General features: G+C 43.1%; 1 protein-coding gene across 12 annotated transcripts in view; it reads right to left on the bottom strand.

Annotated features, from left to right (window-relative positions):
- Positions 1-23,618, bottom strand: part of PALD1 (phosphatase domain containing paladin 1) — a 150,639-nt gene that overhangs the window by 109,115 nt on the left and 17,906 nt on the right. For 4 of the 12 annotated variants that reach the window (XM_087871785.1, XM_060682253.2, XM_060682254.2 and 1 more), the window contains exon 2: positions 12,903-12,992. The exons of the other annotated variants lie outside the window; for them this stretch is intronic. The gene's annotated coding sequence lies outside the window, so the exon portion shown is untranslated. The remainder of the gene's footprint in view (positions 1-12,902; positions 12,993-23,618) is intronic. 12 annotated transcript variants of the gene reach the window in all.

The raw sequence follows: 23,618 nt of genomic DNA, 5'->3' as shown, positions 1-23,618 counted from the left end.
AAATTGTATTTATCTGTTGTTAGTATTGTATTTTAACAATAGTTTAATAACTAGGACCTAGTTATCTTCGAGACCGCCTTCTGCCACCGACGACCTCCCATCAGCCTGTGCGCTCCCACAGAAAGGGCCTCCTCGGGGTGCCATCAGCCAAGCAATGCAGGCTGGTGACCCCCAGGGGGAGGGCCTTCTCTGTGGGGGCTCCCACCCTCTGGAATCAACTGCCCCCAGAGATAAGGAGAATCCAATACCTTCGGGCCTTCCGCCGTTCCCTTAAAACTTTCCTTTTTCAACAAGCCGGGCTGGCCTAACAAATCCTTTTAAATGATTTTAAATGATTTTAAATTCGTTTGTCTTTTTAAATTTTGGGCCAAATTGAGATATTTCCTTTTAATCTGTTCTTAATCTATGTATTATGTATTATGTATTTATGTGTTTTTACTTGGCTGTACACCGCCCTGAGTCCCTAGGGAGAAGGGCGGTATATAAATCTAAAGTAAAATAAAAATAAAATAAACGTCTGGTATACATGTGTTTTTGTTTTTTGTTTTTGTCTCTTGATTTCTTTTGCTATTGTGTGTTTGGTTTTAAAATGTAAAATACTCAATAAAAATTATTTTATATTTTAAAAAAAACTCCTTTTCAACAGAGAAGGCCTTGGTGGAACCATAAGTGTCCTTATAGATCAGGGGTGTCAAACTCAAGGCCTGGGGGCTGGATCCCGCCCTCAGGGTACTTAGATCTGGCCCGCGGGGCCTCCCTGGAAGCAGCGAAGGACCGTCCAGCGGTGCTTCTGCCAGCGAAAACAGGCTCCCGAGCTGTTTTTGACGGCCACGGCCTCCTGCAACCCTCTGCTAGTGAAAACGGAGCTCGGGAGAGTGCCCCCGACACAAGTGATGTCGAGCTGGCCATGTCCACCCTGGCCACACCCACTTTGACACCCCGAGGTCAAACAAAATCGTGATGCGCCCCTCAATGAAACTGAGTTTGACGCCCCTGTTATAGATCCTAGTTTGAGCTCTTTGTTTTGAACAATTTTAATTTATTAGGGTGAGATAAGACAGTGGGACAGTCCTGGGTAGAGACAAAATAGAAGCCATCATTCTTTCAGCCTATCAAATGGCAGATATTAGGATCAAATTTTGTCAGCTGAAACCAAAAAACCTGCACTGGAATGAACTGCAGTTAAAAAGACAAAAACGGGAAGCTATAATTAAAGTTTTGGATGATGGAGTCTTTAAAAACGTATTTATCTGCATATCCAGTACAACATCAATTCTACTCGTACTTCTCCAGAGATAAATTTATTTATTCAAGAGGTGCATTTTAATATGACAAGGGGACAATTTGTGCATTTTGCTCTTCTCTCAAAGTTTCCAAGTCTCTAGTTTTGCTAAATCATTTTCTCAGCGTTTGCAGTATTTTTAAACAGTCAAATGCTTGTTTTATTAATTATAGGAAGTATCAAGAAATAAAGCTGGATGTTAGAATTCTATTTATCCTATAAACTGCCGAGACTCACTTACATGAGATGGACCGTTTATAAATTTGATAAATACATGAAGACAGTACTCTACATGATTCAAATGTCTATATATTACCTTTCAACAGATTTATGCTCTTTGAAGAAAAGAGATTTATAGTGAATTCATTTAAATTCTGCTTCTGTTGTTCAGCAGTAATGCCTTCAAACGTCTAAACATATCTTGACAGAGCAGGAGAGCAGGAAGGGGTATGTTTTGTGAGAACTTTGATATTAACAAAAGAAAATTTTTGTATCTGTTACTAGTTTATGTACTTATATTTCTGGCTGTTGAATATATACAGTGCATACAATATGTATAGCTGGATTGTCTGTAGCAACTCAAGGCTGCAGTCCATGTTGTGTATATGAAAGCAGTGGACATGGTAAGAATATTTTTACACACACCTACTGATTTTGTGAAATGCCTATATGATCCCTTGTTGATGCTAGAACAGTGTCATATCAAAATCCTAGCCCGGAAGCCTGGAGAACAGTTAAGGTTTAGAGAAAAGATAATACTTAACTCAGCAAAAATGCAATAGATGAGACTCAATATATCATGCAGACATCCCAATAATTTGTCTAGAAACATGAAATCAATAAATAATTTGCCATGATTTACAGGCATCTGTCTCCTTTACACTTAATAATTGGGCTAATCAACACCAGGCTCAGCATAATAGCAGAAAAGTTTATAAATAATGACTGGTCTTCCCCTTAAAAGGTAAAGGTAAATGTTCCCCTCGCAAATACGTGCTAGATGAGCACCGTCTAGGGGGCGGTGCTCATCTCCGTTTCTAAGCCGAGAAGCCAGCGCTGTCCGAAGACGTCTCCATGGTCATATGGCCGGCATGACTAAATGCCAAAGGTGCACAGAACGCTGTTGCCTTCCCACCAAAGATGGTCCCTATTTTTTTACTTGCATTTTTACGTGCTTTCAAACTGCTAGGTTGGCAGAAGCTGGGGAAAGTAACGGGAGCTCACTCCATTATGCGGTGCTAGGGATTCGAACTGCCGACCTTTCTGATCGACAAGCTCAGCGTCTTAGCTGCTGAGCCACCGCATCCCCTACTGTCATCCCCTTACAAAGTGGCAAAGATCACCAAGGTCCTTTCATGTAAGCATGCAAAATTCATTGGCGAGTCAGCTGCAACTCTGAGAAACGCTTTTAAGGAAGAGAAGAAAGTGGCTTCCAATCTCCCCCTTATATAGGCAGGAAAGAACATCAGGCATGTTCTTTCTTGGGGAAGGGGAAGAAAGGTTCCTGTTTTTCCTCCTCAAGCTGTAGCAACAACTTGTGCTGGCTGTTCCGTTAAATGAGAGCCGTGCCAAGAAACACATCCTGTGCGGTAGGAGAAGCATTTGTAATCTGTAACACCTCTTCCTTGGTTTTCACTGCACTCTCTAAATATATAGCAACATGATGCTTCATACCGAATTAATTATATCCTGGGATGGGGAATGTCCAACACAGATGATACTTTAACTCACGTGTCAAGGTTGAAGGCTTACAAAGTCTTCCTGGCATTTATTTTCAGCCCCGCATTAATAATTTCAGGAGGGTTAGCTTTAATTATGATTATATATTCAATCCAGACAGGTATATTATCCAGTGGCTAGCTGTTGAATGCATGAACCAGAGGAGATTATCCTATAGAATAATCTTTAACTCACAATTTATTTATTTATTTTTAAATTTGATTTATACGCCACCCTTCTTCGGAGACTCGGGGAGGCTTACAATGCGTTAAGCAACAGCCTTCATACTTTTTGTACATTTTTATACAAAGTCAGCTGATTGCCCCCACAATCTGGGTCCTCATTTTACCTACCTTAGAAAGGATGGAAGGCTGAGTCAACCTTGAGCCTGGTGAGATTTGAACTTGCAGTAATTGCAGGCAGCTGATGTTAATAACTGTTAATAACAGTGCTTTAGTCTGCCATGCCACCAGGCTCGCCGTGTAAATAAACAATGGTTTATTTACATGGGCAAGAAGTACAGACTTCAGTAAGGTGTTTTTAATGTTAGCCTTGAGTAAATACAGAGTCTAGGACAGGGGTGTGAAACACAAGGCCCGCGGGCCGGATTTAGTCTGTGATGTGGTTGGATCCGGCCCGTGGGGCCATCCAGGAAAATGTAATGGGCTGGCCTGCATTGCTTTGGCCCGGTCTACCCAGTGCAAAGAGGAAACATTGGGACAGCGTGGCTTCGGCCCAGTCTACCCACTGTGTAGACGAAACATGCCAGCAGTTTGGGGAGTGGCGTCAAGCTGGCCACGCCCACCCAGTCGGCCACGCCTACCCAGTCAGCCACGCCCAGTGAGTGGCGTCAAGATGCCCACCCAGTCGGCCATACCCAGTCGGCCACGCAGGCATGCCCTCTCCAGAGGTCACCCACAGCCCTGATGCAGCCCTCAATGAAATTGTGTTTGACACCCCTGGTGTAGGACATTACAAGAGAAATTTCAAAGCCTTCTTTCTAGTGAATTCATTCAGGCACAGATTCTTTGAACGATATGAAATGGTTCTTCCTAGGTTTCTTGCCACCTGGGCTCAGCTTCCATTTCCAAAATAAGTTGCCAATGGACCCTTTTGTATCTCTTGACTCATTATGCCTAACCTCCCTTCCCTTACTTTCCCAGCTTCTGCACAATCTCTCACATAAGGTCAGCATTGGTTTTCCATCTTTTCTGCAGAACACTAAGCATGCTGCAAGAAACATCTCACCCCTCGGCAACCATGCAGTTCTTACATAGCAGAATTGTAAGCCCATCCAGCACGGAGTCTTGTAGTACCAATTTCTCCGGTTTCTTCATCTCTTCTCTCCCTGCACCCAAAATGTCCAGGTACCAAATAAGTGACATTTTGCTCAAAGACAAATAAACCACAATTCTGCAACATGGCATAATTGAATAGCAAAACTCTTCCCAGATCATGTTTACTTCGAATTGTAAATTTTTGCAGAGGTTTTTTTTTTAAAAAAAAGAGTGAATGAATACTTCTTCCACTGCAAAGAACAGAACTGTTATTATAAAGGCGTATACCAAAAAGTTATAAGCCGTCTTCCTGATACATGATATGCCGTATGTCAGAAGTTACAAACCTCTTACTTGGTAGTGGCTTTCAAAGGCTGCTCCCTGCATCTCATAGTATTTATATAATTCAGAAGAAGGAAGAGTGTCTTGTTTCCAGTTAGCGTCATCTTTCCCATCTTGCAAGCTACTATTCTGTTCCTTTCTATTTCTACATTAAACCAGTGGTGGGTTCCTCCCGGTTCAGCCGAGCTGGTAGCGGTGATGATATGACATCACCGAACTGGTTCTGCCCCCCCTGCCCCCCCACCCACCTACACCCCCGCGTTATTCTTACCTGTTATTTGGCCCCACCCCCAATCTATTGCTGCCTCTTGAGTCCCAGCTGATGGGCTATAAGGAAAAACTGTTTAAACTCTTGCCGCGGGGCTTCAAAGGGCCGCCCTACAGCTGATCAGTGGTAAAAGGCAGTTTGGTGGTAGACCAGTGCCTCCAAAAACAAATGAGTAGACCAGTGCCTGCAAAAATACATGGGTAGACCAGTGCCTGCAAAAATACATGAGTAGACCGATGCCTGCAAAAATAAATGGGTAGACCAGTGCCTGCAAAAATACATGAGTAGATCAGTGCCTGCAAAAATAAATGGGTAGACCAGTACAGCTCTGCAAGCAGTTAAAAGCCTGGTAGACCAGTACCTCTGCTAAATCCTAAAAAACTGTCACATGACCATCAAGCCACACCCACAAAATAAGCCACACCCACAGAACTGGTAGTAAAAAAATTCAGAACCCACCCCTGCATTAAACTGCCCATTTTTTTTAAAAAAAAAAAAATCATCTGCAAATATTATTTAAACCCGCACCAACGTGCATTTGGATAATCAAAATCACAGGGTTGCAGCACCTGGAGAAATATAAAATCCAGCAGCCAGCTAGGTTCCAGAACTACATCATTAGAGAGTAACTACATTCAGACTAGTGAATTAAGTCTGAATGTTTAAGCTGAGTCAAGAAACTCTACTTAACGCTGTAGCATTAGAGGCCATTCTTACAATTGAAGAAGAGGAAAGCAGACCTTGTGATGAAGAAAGAGACTATTAATCTCTAGATTAAGCACAAAGGCCAGAATGTAACAGAAAGAAAGGACTGTTGGAAAAAAGATGTTCAACTAACAACAAAACAGAGCTTTGGAGTATGTATGTGTGTATATGTGTGTGTGTGTGTGTGTGTGTGTGTGTGTGTGTATATATATATATATATATATATATATATATATATATATATATATTTATTTATTTAATTTATATACCGCCCTATTCCTAAGGGACTCAGGGCGGTGAACAGCGAACGATAAAAATACATGTAATACAAACGTTAATAATAAAAAACCAATTAAAATATACTAAACATTCTGGTCCTAGATAATTCAAGACATCCCAGTTTAAAATAAAATCAAAAAGCAATATAAAGGGAAAGTTAGGCCAGGCCGGCCTGCTGAAACAGGAATGTTTTGAGGGCACGGCGGAAAGTGCGCATTTTTGACCACACCGTATCAATAAATTGAACTCTTTGTTAATAACACAAAGGCCCATGGCACAACTTTCTCGTATGTGGAAAGGAGGGTCATTTGACTTCGCCACAAACTGGCCAAGGTTCACCTTTTTTTTTTTAATTTGATTTATATGCCGCCCTTCTCCGGAGACTCAGGGCGGCTTACAATGCGTTAAGCAATAGCCTTCATACTTTTGTATATTTATACAAAGTCAGCTTATTGCCCCCACAAACTGGGTCCTCATTTCACCTACCTTAGAAAGGATGGAAGGCTGAGTCAACCTTGAGCCTTGGAGAGATTCGAACCAGCAGTAAATTGCAGGCAGCTGTGTTAATAACAGGGTGCTTAGACCACTGTACTATCAAGGCTCTTTGATCTACTCACCTTGTTCTACTCACACAAGCAACCTACACACAGGCACGGAGGAAACGGGGTACAGCTGCCTTCCTAGCAAGTGCCAATTCTGGTGTTCCATTATCAAGCCATAATGTTATAACTGCAACTTAAAAGCCTACATAACGATTCTAAATTGGATCATCTCTCCCGTAAACAGGATTAGGTACTAAGCTGAAACAGTTGCTGAGGGGGTGGAGGATTCTTTGTTTTATAACTTTAGAACAATAAAATTGGGCAAGTGTAGATGTCACATCTGTTCTCAATATAAAGACAAAATTACATAAAGTTTGTGTGTGTGTGTATGTGTGTGCCTTTGAGTCAATGTTGACTCCTGGTGACCGACTGGACAAACCCAGCGGTGAAATCTTCGGTACCGGTTCGGGAATGGGAACATGCACACCTCTTCTGCACATGCAGAGAGCCTTCTGTGCATGTGCAGAGTGTAAAAAATGGGACGTAATGACGTCCGGGTGGGTAGGCGGAGCCTCCCGTTGCCGGCGCTACCAGTTCGCGCGAGCCAGATAGCTCCGCCTGGATTTCACCGCTGGACAAGCCCCTACAGTTTTCTTGACAAGATTTCTTTGGAAGTATCTCGCCATTGCTACTTTCCTAGGGTTGAGAGAGAATGACTGGCCCAAGGTCACCCAGGTGGCTTTGTGCTTTTAGATAGGAGTACAGCTCACAAACTCTCAGTTTCTAAACTGGTGCCTTACCTGCATCAAAGCGGCTCTCAAGAAATTTAGGAGATAATTGTACCCCGAGGAAGAGATAGGTGCCAAAAGGAAAGGGGAAACATACTTTACTAGAATCCTCAACACGTAACTATTTGTTTAACAGTGAAATTCATGACAGTTTTGAAAAACTTATACTGCCACACTACTTCTTGCAGTCGTGTGTGGTTGCAGTTCAGATGCTTGGAAATTTAGGTATCCTCTCATCGCTTTCCCCTTGTTTTTAAAATGAATTACAGCTGCTTAGAGGAGTTTATGGCCTCTACAAACACACGCAAACAATAATCAAGTAGTACATTAAGTGGAAACATATTCAAAAGTCTGCCTCCGCCACACTCATTTTCTACATTTTGGATTTGTGAATAACTGCAAGTATGGAGTCAGGTTCACAGAAAGATGTGCCTAACTGGTAGCTAGTAGACACTGCATCAATTTCTATTAATTTATGACTTCAGTGAAAGAAGCAACAGAGTCTGGGTGCCTACATTTTCCTATGCCCCTGTAAAGCTGACAATAACACTATACAAAGAAAGATGGTTATTTATCGTCACTCTGTTCTTCGTGCCATACAGAGTTGCTAAAAAATAGAAGTACACATTGAAATAAGAATAACCACCATCATCCCAAGCCCACAGAGGCAATGTTATCATTTAGCTAACTAAGAGTTTCCCATATGAGGTTTTAGAGCAGGGGTCCTCAAACTTTTTAAACAGGGGGCCAATTCACGGTCCCTCAGACTGTTCAGGGGAGGCGGACCCGGGGTGAAATGCTCCTGGTTCAGACCAGATCGCCCGATCCGGTAGCGATGGCGGCGGGTGGTTCAGAGAACTGGTAGCAAAAATCCCTGCACCCCCGCCCCCCCATGCTTAGCTGAGCCACGCGATCATCAGAGGCTTTTTTTTTTTTTTTTACTTTTAAAAGCATTTTTTCTACAACCTCTTCGGCTGAAAAAATGCTTTTAAAAGTAAAAAAAAGCCTCTGATGATCGTGTGGCTCAGCTGGGATCATCAGAGGCTTTTAAAAGCATTTTTTCTACAACCTCTTCAGCCAAAGAGGCTGTAGGAAAAAAAATGCCTTTAAAAGCCTCTGATGATCCCAGCTGAGTTGCCTGATCATCAGAGGCTTTTAAAAGCATTTTTTTCCTGCAACCTCTTAAGGTTGTAGAAAAAATGCTTTTGAAAGTTAAAAAAAAAAAGTTGGCCACGCCCACCGTCACATTACACACACACCCCACCAAGCCACGCCTACAGAGCCGATTGTAACAAATTTTACATTTCACCACTGGCTGGACCAGCTGGGTGGGCGTGGCTAGGTGGTCATGTGACTGGGTGGGCATTGCCAATTTAACAGTCCAAACAATACACACAAACTTTAATTTGTTAAGTTCCTGATGGGGGAAAGCAGGTTAGTGAAGGGATGTGGCTACCTTGGGATGTGTATGAGGGACTTCTGTGTGTGTGTGTGTGTGTGTGTGTGTGTCTTTTTCTTTCTCCCTCTCTCTCTCTGGAGCCCGGGGAGGTTAAAAACTGGCCTATTTTTGACCACCAGAGACCTCCACATGTCCCATTTTTGGCCTCCCCATCCTTCAAAAGGCAGGTGGGGGCTGACGGGTGGGGGGGGTGATATGGGCGGGGCAGCCTCGTGGTCCTGTGCGGGCCAGAATAATGGCTTCGGCGGGCCGTATCCGGCCCATGGGCTGTAATTTGAGGACCCCTGTTTTAGAGTTTCAAGAATTCTAAACCTTGACATCTAAAAGTCTGCTGTTATTTTGCAAAATTTCATTTTGCTTAGTGAAGGTATTGTTATCTATGGTTTTCATTTTCTTCCCTTCTTGTGCCAGCATTAGTACTTTTGCTCTGTAAAAGAAATGAGTTTTCTTGACCCAGAATAAGAGGAAACACATGTCAAAAGTGGGGGGGGGGAACTCCCCCCTCTATAGCACTTCAGATAATATGAAACTATTCATATATGTAAGCTTTGGCTTAGGGACAACACGCTGCATATAAAAGGATTATATTTGGAAGCTCAACATTATGATTTTTGTTCTATTCATAGCAAAACCGCGTCTTCTCCTGCCAATTAAGAGATCCCGAAAGCAACAAGGATCGTGTTTACAGAGCTCATCATCTTTTCGCATTGCTCCAATTAAGGGGCCTTCAGAATTCTGCAAATCGTTTTCCCGAAAGCAAAAAAAACAAACAAACAAAAAAACAAACTTGGGGCTATTTAAATGCGCAAAGAACAGTTTTAATCCAAACCCGTTTCTTCTTCCACTTTAGGAAAATTATTCAGAGTGCAACACAACCTGGTGAAAAGCACAAGGCAATTCAACACTCCTTGGCTGAGAAGAAGAGGGAGGGATGAATAGACTTGTTTTCCATCACAAGGGGAAAAAAATGTGATCCATTGAATGACTGGGGAAAACTTTTGTTATACACTTTTAAATTTATGCCTTTGTTTATTCTTATCTTTACTTTCTTTCCAGGAGCTCAGACAGAAATGAGTTGTGTCCTACCTCAATTTTATACCCTTAATAGGCTCGGCTGAAAAATAATGAGTGGCCTCAATTCACCCATTGAGCTTCTATGTCCGAGTGGGATCAACTGATCACCAATCACCAAACAGATCTGAATTACAACACAAGTATCGGAGAAAAGACAGGGCTCCTCAACATTGAGGAGCTAAGCTTGCCTACTGTATTTTTCAGAGTATAAGATGCATCTTTTTCTCCCCTAAAAGGGGGAGAAAATTTAGGTGCAGCTTATACACCGAATGTAACCCCACCCACCCATTGGCCCCCACCCTTTGGCCTCTGCCTCCCAGCAGTTACTTCCTTGCAGCAAACAGCAAGAAGAAACAGCTCCTTTCAGCTTCAGCACAGGCTAATTAGCACAAGTTGATTGGATCAGCCTCCTGACTCTCAGCTGTTTTGCTCTCAGCTGTTTTGTGCTAGCCTCTGCTGTTTGCTGCAAGGAGGCAAAATTGCTGGGAGGCAGAGGCAGATTTCTTTTTCTTGTTTTCCTCACCAAAAAAGATAGGTGCGTCTTATTGTCCAGTGCGTCTTATACTCCGAAAAATATGGTAATTCAGCATTGTCTCCCTCTTCCAAAAACCAATGGGGGAAAACAGATTCATTTAACAACTAGGTGATTCACTTAACAACCATGGCAAAAAAAGGATCGTAAAATCAGCACAACTCACTTAACAAATGTCTTGCTTAGCAAAATAAATTCTGGTCCAAATTATGGGCATAAGTCAAGGTCTACCTGTATCTGCATTGCCAAAATATAGATTGCTAGAAAACTTGCAATAACTAAAAGTAGAGATAATAATCTATAGTTTCTTCAGGAATACTACATATTTTAAAGTAGATGTATCATTCAATGCTGAATTATTCAGAGAATCTCCAGTTCAGGAAAACATTATCTGACTGTCTACACTGAGGAGGACATAAATTCAATTTATCCTGCCAAATTTATCTACAGTAGTTATGTTCCTTATAACTATTAGCAGGTCTACAAGGCTGATTTAATTAGTGCAGGGGAAAAACAAAACAAAAGAGATACAATAACTCACAATAATCCAGATGGTTTTTAACTCTTGTAATATTCCTGTGTCTGCGGAATCCAAGCAATGATTTAGAACTGATGGAATGCTGGCTGAACAAAAGGAGTAAATTATTTTATTTCCTTACATGACTGCTAAGGGAAAAAAAAAGATTCCAAAAATTAGCATCTGCTGATACTAGTGTTAGAAAACATTTCCAAGAACCATTCTTTACAAAAGTTATCAAAGATTTAAACAGCCAGTAGGCCTCATTTATGAGTAGTTGTTTCTAAGAAAAATGAGAATTATGAAAGTTTGAATAGCAAATACAGACAGTCCTCAATTTACGACAACTGAGCCCAAAATTTCTGTTGCTAAGTGAAACATTTGTGAAGTGAGTTTTGCCTTGTTTTATGACCTTTCTTGAATAGTTTAAGTCAGAGGTCTTCAAACTTGGCAGCTTTAAGACTTGTGGACTTCAACTCCCAGAATTCTCCAGCCAGCATAGCTTGTGGACTTCAACTCCCAGAATTCTCCAGCCAGCAGAGCTTGTGGACTTCAACTCCCAGAATTCTCCAGCCAGCTATGCTGGCTGGAGAATTCTGGGAGTTGAAGTCCACAAGTCTTAAAGCTGCCAAGTTTGAAGACCTCTGGTTTAAATGAACCAGTGCCATTAAGTTAGTAACACACTTAAATGAAATTGACTTTCCCCATTAACTTTACTTGTCAGAAGTTCGCAACAGGTGATTACATGAGCCCAGGTCACCGCAACCGTCATAAATAGGAGTCAGTTGCCAAACATCTAAATTTTGATATGTCCATGGGGACGTGCAACAGTTAGAAGCTGAAAAATGGGCGTAAGTCACTTTTTTCAGTGCTGTTGTAACGGTCACTATATGAACTGCCGTAAGTCAAGGACTACCTCTACATGACCAATACCTTCAGCCTGGAATAGGTAAAACGCTGGATGACTTGATTTAAAGCAAATGGTACACAGTTATTGGCAGATACACACAAAAACAAGATTTGTTCTAAAGAAAACTATTCTTATCTAAAGGCTACATTATTCATGTAGAGATGAAGTAAATTATAGACATTTTTAATCTATGGGGTTTTGATTTACGTGGGACAAAGCCAATGTTTCATGCTCCTCAAACTTTTGCCCAGTTGAAAATATAGCTTCCGCTAAAACAAAATAGATGGGGAAGAAATGGAGGTAGTGACCGATTTTATTTTCCTGGGCTCCAAGATCACCGCAGATGGGGACTACAGCCAAGAAATTAAAAGACGCTTGCTCCTGGGGAGGAAAGCCATGGCAAATCTAGACAGCATACTAAAAAGCAGAGACATCACCCTGCCAACAAAAGTGTGTATAGCCAAGGCTATGGTTTTCCCAGTTGCAATGTATGGCTGTGAAAGTTGGACCATAAGGAAGGCTGAGCGCCAAAGAATTGAGGCCTTTGAACTATGGTGCTGGAGAAGACTCCTGCAAGTCCCTTGGACTGCAAGGGGATCAAACTGGTCAGTCCTAGAAGAGATCAACCCTGACTGCTCTTTAGAAGGCCAGATCCTGAAGATGGAACTCAAATACTTTGGCCACCTAATGAGAAGGAAGAACTCACTGGAGAAGAGCCTAATGCTGGGAACAATTGAGGGCAAAAGAAGAATGGGACGACAGAGAATGAGGTGGCTGGATGGAGTCACTGAAGCAGTAGGCGTGAACTTAAATGGACTACAGAGGATGGTACAGGACAGGAAGGCCTGGAGGAACGTTGTCCATGGGGTCACCAGGGGTCAGACTTCGCAACTAACAACAACAACCGTAGATCAGGCAAAGAACCACTGGTAGATTTCAGGTTGTATCCTACTTGCCCATGGGCTAGATCAACTCAACTGGTTTATATTGTCTAAGATTTTTATCACAATTCTCTTCCCAAACAATGTTTTCCATTCATGATGATATCTTCTATTTTGGTTCCTGAACATAAGATTAAGCCGTTCTAGCACTAAAGGATCTGAGTTCATTCAAATTATTGATCTCTCATAGAAGTCTTGGGTTAGTCACTGCCTCTCACGATAACATCTTACTGTATTGACACAAGGATAAAATAAATTAGGCATGACCTTAAAGGGACTCCGGGAGATAGTAGAGGACAGGAAGGCCTGGAGGAACATTGTCCATGCAGTTGCAATGGGTCGGACACGACTTCACAACTAATAACAACAACAACAAAAGAAAATTACAATCAGCAAAATATGATATACAATTCTGAAGAACAGCATGGTATATTTTTATCAGGTTTATTTTTCCAAACTTCCTCTGTTCTTTCTGTTTCTGCAGTTGACGGCTTAAAATCAGTAAAATGCATATTATTTTCCAGATTAAACAATGCAGTAGCTTTTAACAGCACTCAAGGCTAAAGCAAGGAGACAGCAGAACTGACACCATATACAGAGACACAGATAAGTTGGAAGCATAACAGTTTGTGTGAGACTTCTTACATTCCTGCCAAGATTTTGGAGAAATGGGCAGATAGTCCAAAACCAGATTTTACTGCTATCTGTACTTTTGCTTACTACTGCTATCTCTTTTTGCTTATTTCAATATTTTATTGTTATTCACCCATTTGGCCATCTCATCACAAGAGATTTAATCTTTCTTAAAATGTACACAGTACAACAGCTTCTTATGGCACTTGCACCAAAGTTTTCATTCCAAGCCTAGAATGTAATAATTTCTGCCAAGTTGGTCCATTTCCTTCCTAACAATGGCCAGCCAGGTGTTCCTGGAAAGGAAATACAGGAATTCTTTTGTTTGGTGAATAGAATAACTCTGCTGGATCAGATCAAGGGCTAAGGATGATACTAAAGAACCTACAGAGAGAGAGGCTTACATGAAACAGAAGAAACACAAAGAAAAGAACAAAAAGCAGAGTCAACTTTTAAAAATAGTAATTCACTAAGGCAGGGGTGTCAAACTCGATTTCATTGAGGGTTGCATCAGGGTTGTGACTGACCTTGGGGGGGCAGGGGGCGTGGCCAGCTCGATGTCACTCATGTCAAGGGCATCTGTGGTGGCCCGAGCACTCTACCAGCAAAAATGGGCTCCCGAGCTCCGTTTTCGGTTAGGATGGCCTTCTGCAACCCCCTGCCAGTGAAAACGGAGCTTGGGAGGGTCACAGGAGGCCTCCTGAGTTCTGTTTTCACTGGCAGAGGCACCGCGGGCCGGTCCTTCGCTGTTTCGAGGGTGGCCCCATAGGCCAGATCTAATTATCCCACGGGCCACGTCTGGCCCCCGGCCTTGAGTTTGACACCCCTGCACTAAAATATGAAAAGAAAAAGAAGGGATTGGAACATCAGATACCAACAGCAGATCAAAGGCCTGCCTATTCTGGGATCGATCGAGATGTCTGTAATCCTACAAGAGGGATACAAATCCAATAGCAACTTTTCACCTATGCTTCTGAATACAGAGCAATAGTAAATGATAACTTCATTCTCTGTAATCTGCCTCAATCCTTTTCTGAAGCAGGACTGGACCAATCTAAATTCAAGTTTGTTCACTGTCAGTATGAATCCTACCAGATTACTTCAGATTTTTCAACACAGGATGCCCTGAAACATAACAAAAAAGTTACGTATGATGGTCAAAGTTTTTTTTCTGTCGTGATCTGATTCCATGGTACGTAGCTTCAACACGTAGGCAGTTGCAGAGAAAAGAAATTGAAATTTATATAATGTAGTTAATTTTTATTAAAAGATTGCCTAGTTCCGTGATGGCGAACCTATGGCACACATGCCAGCCATATCTGTGGGCACGCGAGCATTGCCCTAGCTCAGCTGCAGCATGCATGTGCTTGCTAGCCAGCTGATTTTTGCGCCTTCTGGGCCCACTGGAGGGGCCTCCGGAGGGCCTCACGGGGGTGGGGAAGGCCGTTTTCACCCTCCCCAGGCTCCAAAAAGGTCTCTGGAGCCTGGGGAGGGTGAAAAACCAGCCTACCAGGCCCACCGGTAACTTTTTTGCCATTACGTGCCAAAAGCAGGGGGAGTGTGGGGGGGTCGCGCTCGCATGCGTGGTGGGGCAGGGCACGGGGGCATTGAATCTTGTGCTTCAATCCTCTACCTGATGAGAAATACAAAGGGAAACAAAAGAGATTTGATAGTCAATGCTGTTGTGCCACATTTTGCAAGGCCTTAAGTTGTGATGAATGTTTTCAAGGCACATGTAAAGTTTTGAAAAGGACAACGCAGAAGTTCCTGGCAACTTGGTCTAATGGTTAGACCTCTTCTGATGGATGATGTGCCTCCAGCCCGTTTTCAACTCCTTGCATCTCCTACACAAGATTTTCTTTAAGGACAATCTGTCTCCAATCTGTTCTTTCAGATCTCCCAATGGTGCACTCCTTGCCATCGTAACTGAGTCCGTCCACTTCACTACTGGTTGTCCTCTTTCCTTCCACCTTTCCCAGCATTAGAGACTTCTTAAGAGAGCTGGGTCATCATGTGTTTCTGAAGTAGGTCATTTGAGCCTTGAGCAAGAACACTGGGTTGATTTGTCTGATGATCGTTGGGGGTTTTTTGTTGTTGTTTGTCTATGGCAGAGCTCTTCAAACTTGGCAGCTTTAAGACTTGTGGACTTCAACTTCCAGAATTCTCCAGCCAGCTATGCTATGCTGGCTGGAGAATTCTGGGAGTTGAAGTCCACAAGTCTTTTTTTTTTTATTGAAAAGGTTTTCAAATACAAATTTTTCCCCCTTTTTCCCCCCCCTCCCCCCCTCCCTAACCCCCCCGAAGTCCACAAGTCTTAAAGCTGCCAAGTTTGAAGAGCTCTGGTCTATGGTATCCTCAGGAGTCTTGTCCAACACCAAAGTTCAGAGGCATCAATACTCTTCCTATCCTGCTCCTTCAAAGCCCCAACTTTTGCTTCCATAGAGTGTCACAGGGAATACCATGGCTTGCTTGATTCTGATCTTTATAAGTATGGACACATCACAGTAGTTTAGTATCTTTTCAAGGCCTTCATAGCTGCTCCAACGTGCTACTCTGAGACATATTCCTTAGCTGCTTGTTCCTTTACGCTTGTTTATCTTAAAAGGAAAAAGCTATCTACTACCTGGATATCTTCATTGAAAGATAAAACTCTCCCATTGTTTCTTAAATGATCCCCAACAATCTGGAATCTATAAAGCAGGGGTATCAAACTCAAGGCCCGTGGGTCAGATCCAGCCCACGGGGTACTTAGATCTGGCCTGCGCGGCCACCCTGGAAACACTGAAAGACTGGCCTGCGATGTCTCTGCCAGCAAAAACAGAGCTTGGGGAGGCCGTGCGCGGCCTGCTCGGGCTCCATTTTTGGCCACGATGGCCTCCTACAGCTCTCTGTCAGCAAAAATGGAGCTTGGGGAGGCTGTGCGCGTGTCAGGTTCGCATGGCTACTCCTCCAGATAAGCCATCATTACAGCCGTTTCCAAACCTCTCAGTGACCCTCGGTCTCTCAGCCTCCCCCAACAGCTGCTCAGTCAGCAGCACCCAGCTGTACGTGCTGTCCAGTCCATTCAGAAAGCTTGCTGCCAGGCCGGGAGACGACAAAAAGGCAGGCAGGGAGGGATCTTCACGTTGCTTGCTGGCCAGGACGTAAACTGAGGAGCCAGAGTGCCATGGGAGCCGCCGCTTTGCCAGAACCTCTGCACCCACCGGAATGGCAGCCCTGACATGCGGTCGCGCATTGGGGCTGACACACAGCCTGCCTGGGCTCCATTTTTGGCTGTGATGACCTCCCCGAGCTCCATTTTCACTGGCAGAGGGCTGCAGGAGGCCGTCGTGGCCGAAAATAGAGCCTCAATGAGTGACAATGAGCTGGCCACGCCTAACTCAGTCATGCCCACACACCCCCAGCCAGACACACACACACCCCCAAGGTCAAACAACAAACCTGATGCAGCTTTCAATGAAATAGAGTTTGATACTCCTGCTATAAAGGAACAATTGGCAACAGCTTTGAGGTTAAAACAGAACTCCGCTCCTCTCACTGTGTTTGGGGTTGCACATTACATTAATAGCAATAGCAACAGCACTTAGACTTATATGCAACTTCACAGTGCTTTCCAGCCCTCTCTAAACAGTTTACAGAGTCAGCATATTTGCCCCCAACAATCTAGGTCCTTATTTTACCCATCTTGGAAGGACGGAAGGCTGAGTCAACCTTGCCACACAGTTTGTTTAATTACGACCCAGTGAATTCACCCCACCTTCCTGGATTCATCACACAACAAGCTAAGCCAAAATCAAACAAACTACACACAACTCAGGGTGTGAATGCAGTGAATGCAGCTTGTAAACATGCTAAGGAAGAAAATACACCCCTGAACTGCCCATTCTCACCACAGCAGGAAAAGGAGGATCAGTCAATTTCTCCCCCTTAAAACCAGCCCCAGGAATGCACTTAGATCCTTTTCAAAGGCCTTTTGAAAACACATCAAGTCTTGTGGCTCAATACCAGCACGATCAATTACAGAAGCTTCAGGATACAGGGTGGACTTTGATGTATTCTTAATATTTTAAAATGGTTGCTCTTCTGGTATACACCAATTACTGTATGTATATACTAAACCCCTGAGGTTTGCATTCAGTGTAGAAAACACAGCAGAACTAGGGAAGGTCTCAAGGCCACCGCACCGCCTTCTGTTATTGAGGACATCCTCACAATCATTTTCTAAAAAGTATAATTTGCTATAATAGGGAATATAATATAAATGAAGCTCAGGGATTGAATTGCTGGGTTTTGGGTGTTCTTTGTACAATTTGTGGAGGGGAGAGTAGAGCAAGAAAATTATATATATATAAAATTATCTGGATAGTCAACAATAGTGTCTACAATAGGTATTTGTATTAACCTCGATCCAGAAATATAATGATACTGTAGATGATTGATGATGATAGGGTGGATTTGATTTAAATCGAGTTGATGTAAATCACAATTTAAATCATGATTTAAATCACTAGTAAAAAGGCTTGATTTAAATCAACTCAATTTAAATCATAATTTTTAAAGAACAACTGTCATCTCTGCTACTCCTTTGACCCACTGTTGACTCACCGATAGTCCCAGTGTTGCAGAATATACAGCCTCATGCTACATAACTAAGCTCCATTTCATGCTGAATAAACTAAATTATTTATGTATCTTAAATAGAAAAACGATAGATTTTTACCCCAAAAGTTTTTTATTAAAATAAATTCGATAAAAATCAAAAAAAAATCCGATTTAAATAAAAAAATCTGATTCAAATTAAAAAAAATCCGATTTTTTTGATTTTTTTTAAAAAATCATTGATTTTTATCCACCCTGGTATATACTAAACCCCTGAGGTTTGCATTCAGTGTAGAAAACACAGCAGAACTATGGGAGGTCTCAAGGCCACCGCACCTCCTTCTGTTATTGAGGACATCCTCACAATCATTTTCTAAAAAGTACAATTTGCTATAATAGGGAATATAATATAAATGAAGCTCAGGGATTGAATTGCTGGGTTTTGGGTGTTCTTTGTACAATTTGTGGAGGGGAGAATAGAACAAGAAAATATATATATATTATCTGGATAGTCAACAATAGTGTCTACAATAGGTATTTGCATTAACCTCGATCCAGAAATATAATGATACTGTAGATGATTGATGATGATAGAAGATAGATAGAAGACAGAAGGCGGATGACGGGTAGAAAGGTAGGTAGGTACCCTGTTTTCCCCAAAATAAGACATCCCCTGATAATAAACCCAATCGGGCTTTTGAGCGCATGGCAATAAGGCCAAGCGCTTATTTCAGAGTTCAAAAAAATATAAGGCAGGGTCTTATTTTCGGAAAAACACGGTAGGTAGGTAGGTGAGTAGGTAGGTAGGTAGATAGATAGATAGATAGATGGATAGATAGATAGATAGATAGATAGATAGATAGATAGATAGATAGATAGATACAGAGATAGATACAGAGACAGAGACATAGAGATAAACAGACAGATGTTTTAATAGATCGATCGACCATATCAAATCTATTTATTTTATTTTATTTTTATTTTTTATTATTCATTTTTCTATGCTGCCCACTCTCCAAGGACTCTGGGCGGCTTACACCAAAGACAGTATACTAAATAGCATATTGCCCCCAACAATCTGGGTCCTCATTTTACCCACCTCGGAAGGATGGAAGGCTGAGTCAACCTTGAGCCGGTGAGATTTGATCCACTGATCTGCTAAACTAGCAGTCAGCTGAAGTAGCTGCAGTACTGCACCCTAACCACTGCGCCACCTCGGCTCCTATCTATAAAACTGATATAAAAATACAAAGAAATATATATAAAATATATATAATATATATAGTATAAAATATATAAAAAATAGGACATGCTTATAATAAATAGTCTTCGTGACTTCTTAGCTAAGATCAAGTGTCCGAAAAACACTCAATGAATAACATAAGCCAAGTCTCAACCTCACCATCTCAAGGCAATGTGTAAATCAACCCTCTCTGCAGTGGGCGACTCCAGTTGGGCTAGACTTGAATTCTCACAATCCCCAAACACAACGAGAGACCTGAAATTCCCACCACCAAGTCTGCCAAGTTTGTCTTCCCCAGATGTATCTGTGAGCTGAGAAAGCCCTGAGCCTGATTACAAATGTGCAGTTGTTACCCATTTGTTCAAGGCTTTCCAGATGTCAAACCAGCCCCCGATGATAAAGCCAGATTTAGTCAATGACACGAGGATTGGATAACACACCAAGGCTGCTGCATTGCTGCTACAGTCAAGAAGAATCCAATGCCCTTTCACATATTTTTCACATTTGAACCGGTGCACGCAAATCAATCTCAGCATTTCACCAATGTACCTTCCCCCAACTTCCCCATGGTTTACCCACACTGGCTGCTTAAACAAGAGCTTCTATTGTAATAAAACTTGAGCATCCCTGGCCTAATGCCAACTTCATTACGCCCATGAAGCAGACATTATCGTTCACTGGGAAGACACATTTTTAGCTCTTGGATAGAGATAGCTGGAGATGATCCTTACACAAGTCCCCGCCCATCATTTTGTCATCTTCTTCTTCACCAAGCCTTTTATCCCTTATTACTCAAATATTATATACAGTACATCATAGTCAGAAATGGAGAGGTTTGAGAGTTGGGGTGGTAATTTATATTTTAGAGACAACAGTGCAGTTTCCAGAAGATCTAAGGATGATCGTAGGGCGAAAGGAACAGGATGTGATTAAATCAGTGGTGAAATCCAAATTTTTTTACTGCCAGTTCTGTGGGCGTGGCTTGGTGGGTGTGGTGTGGCTTGGTAGGCATGGCAGGGGAAGGATACTGCAAAATCTCCATTCCCTCCCCACTCTGGGGCCAGGCAGAGGTGGTATTTGACGGTTCTCCGAACTGCTCAAAATTCCCGCTACCGGTTCTCCAGAACCTGTCAGAACCTGCTGGATTTCACCCCTGGATTAAATGGAATGAAATGTAACATTTTATATCTGGGAAGGATATAAAGAATGAAGATTCAAGCATAGGGAGACTTGGCTTAGCAGTAATACTTGTGGGTAGAATCAGGATGTCCTTGTCAAACACATAAGCCATCAGTATGATGCAGGTGTGTTAACAGAAATACAGAGGCCGTGGCAGCCGAAAACTGAGCTCGGGAGCCTGTTTTTACTGGCAGAGCGTTTGGGTCACCATAGGCGCCCCCAACAGAAGTGACGTTGAGCTGGCCATGCCCATCCTGGCCCCTCCACCCTGCCCCCTCCCCGAGGTCAAACACAACCCTGATGCGGCCCTCAATGAAATCAAATTTGACACCCCTGGTCTAGATCAATGTTTCTCACCTTTGCCCATGTTAAGATGGTGGATGTCAAATCCCTGAATTCCCCAGCTATCATACTAGCTGGTGAATTCTGTGAGTTGAAGTCCATTCACCTTAACATTGCTAAGGTTGAGAAACACTGATCTAGATGATGAAGAAGTCCACTCTACTCTGTCCTAGTAGGCCCCGTTTGGAATACAGTATGTCCAGTTCTGGGCATCACCATTCCAAAAGGATAGCGTCAGGCCTAAGCCCAGAGGCAAGAGAGCAAGATCCAATTGAGTTCAATCTTTCATTTGCTTAGATCCAATGGGCAGAATCTTGCCAAACTAAAGCTATAACATTCTAACTCTCTAGATATATCCTGAGATGTTCTAAGTTGTGGTTGCCCTGAACCTCTTTCCCCCGTCTTGCCCACAGCTTGGAACTGAGCAGTTAGAATAATAGAACAGAATTCGGAGGGACCTTGCAGGTCCTCCAGTCCAACCCCCTGCTCATGCGGGAGACCCTAATTTGCATAATCTGGGCCTCTCTCTGAGAAACTGTGTTGCCAAAAGATTCCCTCCCTGCTCCTGCAGGTGCACAATCCATCACAGACCATGATATTTGGAGTGATGCAGGTGAGGATTATCAAGATGGTGAGGGGTCTGGAAGTGAAGCCCTAGGAAACAGTTGAAGGAACTGAGTAAGTTTATCTTTCTGAAACGATAACTGAAGGAAGACGTGATGGCAGTCTTTAGATATATGAAAGCCTGCCAAGTAGAAGAGTAGGTGGACATATTCTCTATTGTCCTAGAAAACCAGGACCAGAATAACACCTTAAAACTCATAATAAGTAGATTCATGCTAGATGTCAGAAAGAATTTCCTAATTATATAAGCTTGCAGGAGCAGCCTTCCCCGGGGAACCAGACAGGAAACCCAACTAGATGAGCTAATTCTACTTTATCGTATGGTTACTTTAACAGAAATTTGAAGTCTGATAGGACAAATCTTTGCATCCTGTCTCTTCTACATCCTGACAAATTAAGTAGGTTTCTTTTCTGAATCTCTTCCCATTACACGGTTGCAGGCTATGCCTTATCTTATCTGATCATTCTCCAAGTACCATCTCTTCCTCCCTCCAGGTGTCCCAAGATCATTAGCGCATACCATTATAGGCAGACATGCAGTACAGAGTGGCAAACGCTTTACATTCAGAGATTGAATGGTTACCTGTCAGAAATGCTCTAGCAAAGGGATGTCAAACTCAAGGCCCATGGGGTGGGCCCATAGGGTGCTGGATCTGGCCCGTGGGGTGCTTAGATCTGGCCGGTGGGGCCACCCTGGAAACAACGAAGGACCGGCCCATGGTGCCTCTGCCAGTGAAAAGGGAGTGCAGGAGGGCCACAGGCAGCCCTCCCCAGCTCAGTTTTATCTGGCAGAGGGTTGCAGGAGGCCATCACAGCTGAAATGGAGCTCACAAGGGCCACGGGCGCCCTCCCAAGCTCCGTTTTCACTGGCAGAGGGATGCAGGAAGCCGTCAGTCGAAAACGGAGCTCGGGAGCCTGTTTTCGCTGGCAGAGCCCTTGGGCCACCACAGGAGCCCCCCGACACAAGTGACGTCGAGCTGGCCATGGCCACCCTAGCTCCCCGAAGTCAAACACAATCCTGATGCGGCCGTCAATGAAATTGAGTTTGACACCCCTGCTCTAGCAGAACCTGTGCTGAGTAGGGAGTTGGACTAGATCAGGGGTCCCCAAACCCTGGGCCGTAGCCCACTACCGGCCTGACCACAGAAGCGATGGGCCAGCAAGCGCGCACAGTTCCACTTGTGCGAGCAGCAGGCACTCGCACCTGCCACTCAAACAAATCCATCCCCTCTCCTTTCCCCCCCCTCAAGTTGCCAAACCAGAAAGGTTGTGGACCGCTGGGCTAGATGACTTCTAATGTCATTTCTAATTCCATTATTCTGTGTTCTCCGTTCTCAGCATCATGAAATCCAATGGTACGTTAGTTGGGCTTGCCCCATCTTGCCTATCAGGGAAATGAAACTGAATGCTGGGTGAGGGTGAGGAGATCAAAGCTACCCATGGCAGGTTGTAGTCAGGTCATTCAACACCCCTCCCTCTCCCCCTCCGCCAAATATTCCTTTTATCTCCCAAAGAAAGGAGGTAACCCACTTTAAACAATGCAGGCATTTGTAGAAATATGACCATTTTGTTCCATTCACAAAGTAGGCTCCAGCCTACAAAAAGTGATGGCTTTGCTATAACAGAGGAACCCACCATTCTTCTTTGCTAAATGCAGGTCAATATAAAACCCTGTGGCGTACTCCTTGTGGTGTCTTCTAGTGGTGAAATCCAATTTTTTTTTACTACCGGTTCTGTGGGCGTGGCATGGTGGGCGTGGCTTGGTGGCTGTGGCAGGGGAAGGATACTGCAAAATCCCCATTCCCTCCCCACTTCTGGAGGAAGGATACTGCAAAATCTCCATTCCCACTCCACTCTGGGGCCAGCAGGAGGTGGTATTTGCTGGTTCTCCGAACTGCTCAAAATTTCCACTACCCGGTTCTCCAGAACCTGTCAGATTTCACCCCTGGAGTCTTCCCAAGCCACGCAGAACAGGCTCCTTATTTCATCCACTGGGAAGCACTCCCAGGGAAGTAAAAAAAAATTCTCTGGGGATTCCAGCCAAAGCAGCATTTCTTAAAATATTTCTCAAAATGTCACAGAAGGCATTTTTCTCTCCACCCTTATCACCACAAAGGGAACCCATTTTTTTCTTTTGTGTTTTTTTTTACTTTTCTTTTTTCTTTTCTTTTTTTTGCTACAAAAGGCACAAAATGCTTGCCAGAGGAAGCTGGGAATTTTCCTAATCTGGCAAGAGAAGATTTTTTAAAAAAAAAAAGAACGCACAAATCAAATCCATTTGGAAATGCGTGGGATCAGGATTCATTTCCAAATCAACATAATTAAATTCCGGGTGCAAATCTACTGTATCCAGTCAGCGTGGA

The sequence above is a fragment of the Pantherophis guttatus genome, chromosome 6, assembly GCF_059756535.1.
Source record: "Pantherophis guttatus breed Tessera chromosome 6, ASM5975653v1, whole genome shotgun sequence".
Classification (NCBI taxonomy): domain Eukaryota; kingdom Metazoa; phylum Chordata; class Lepidosauria; order Squamata; family Colubridae; genus Pantherophis; species Pantherophis guttatus.
The sequence above is the reverse complement of the archived record's forward strand: the minus strand, read 5'-3'. Positions and strand labels throughout refer to the sequence as shown.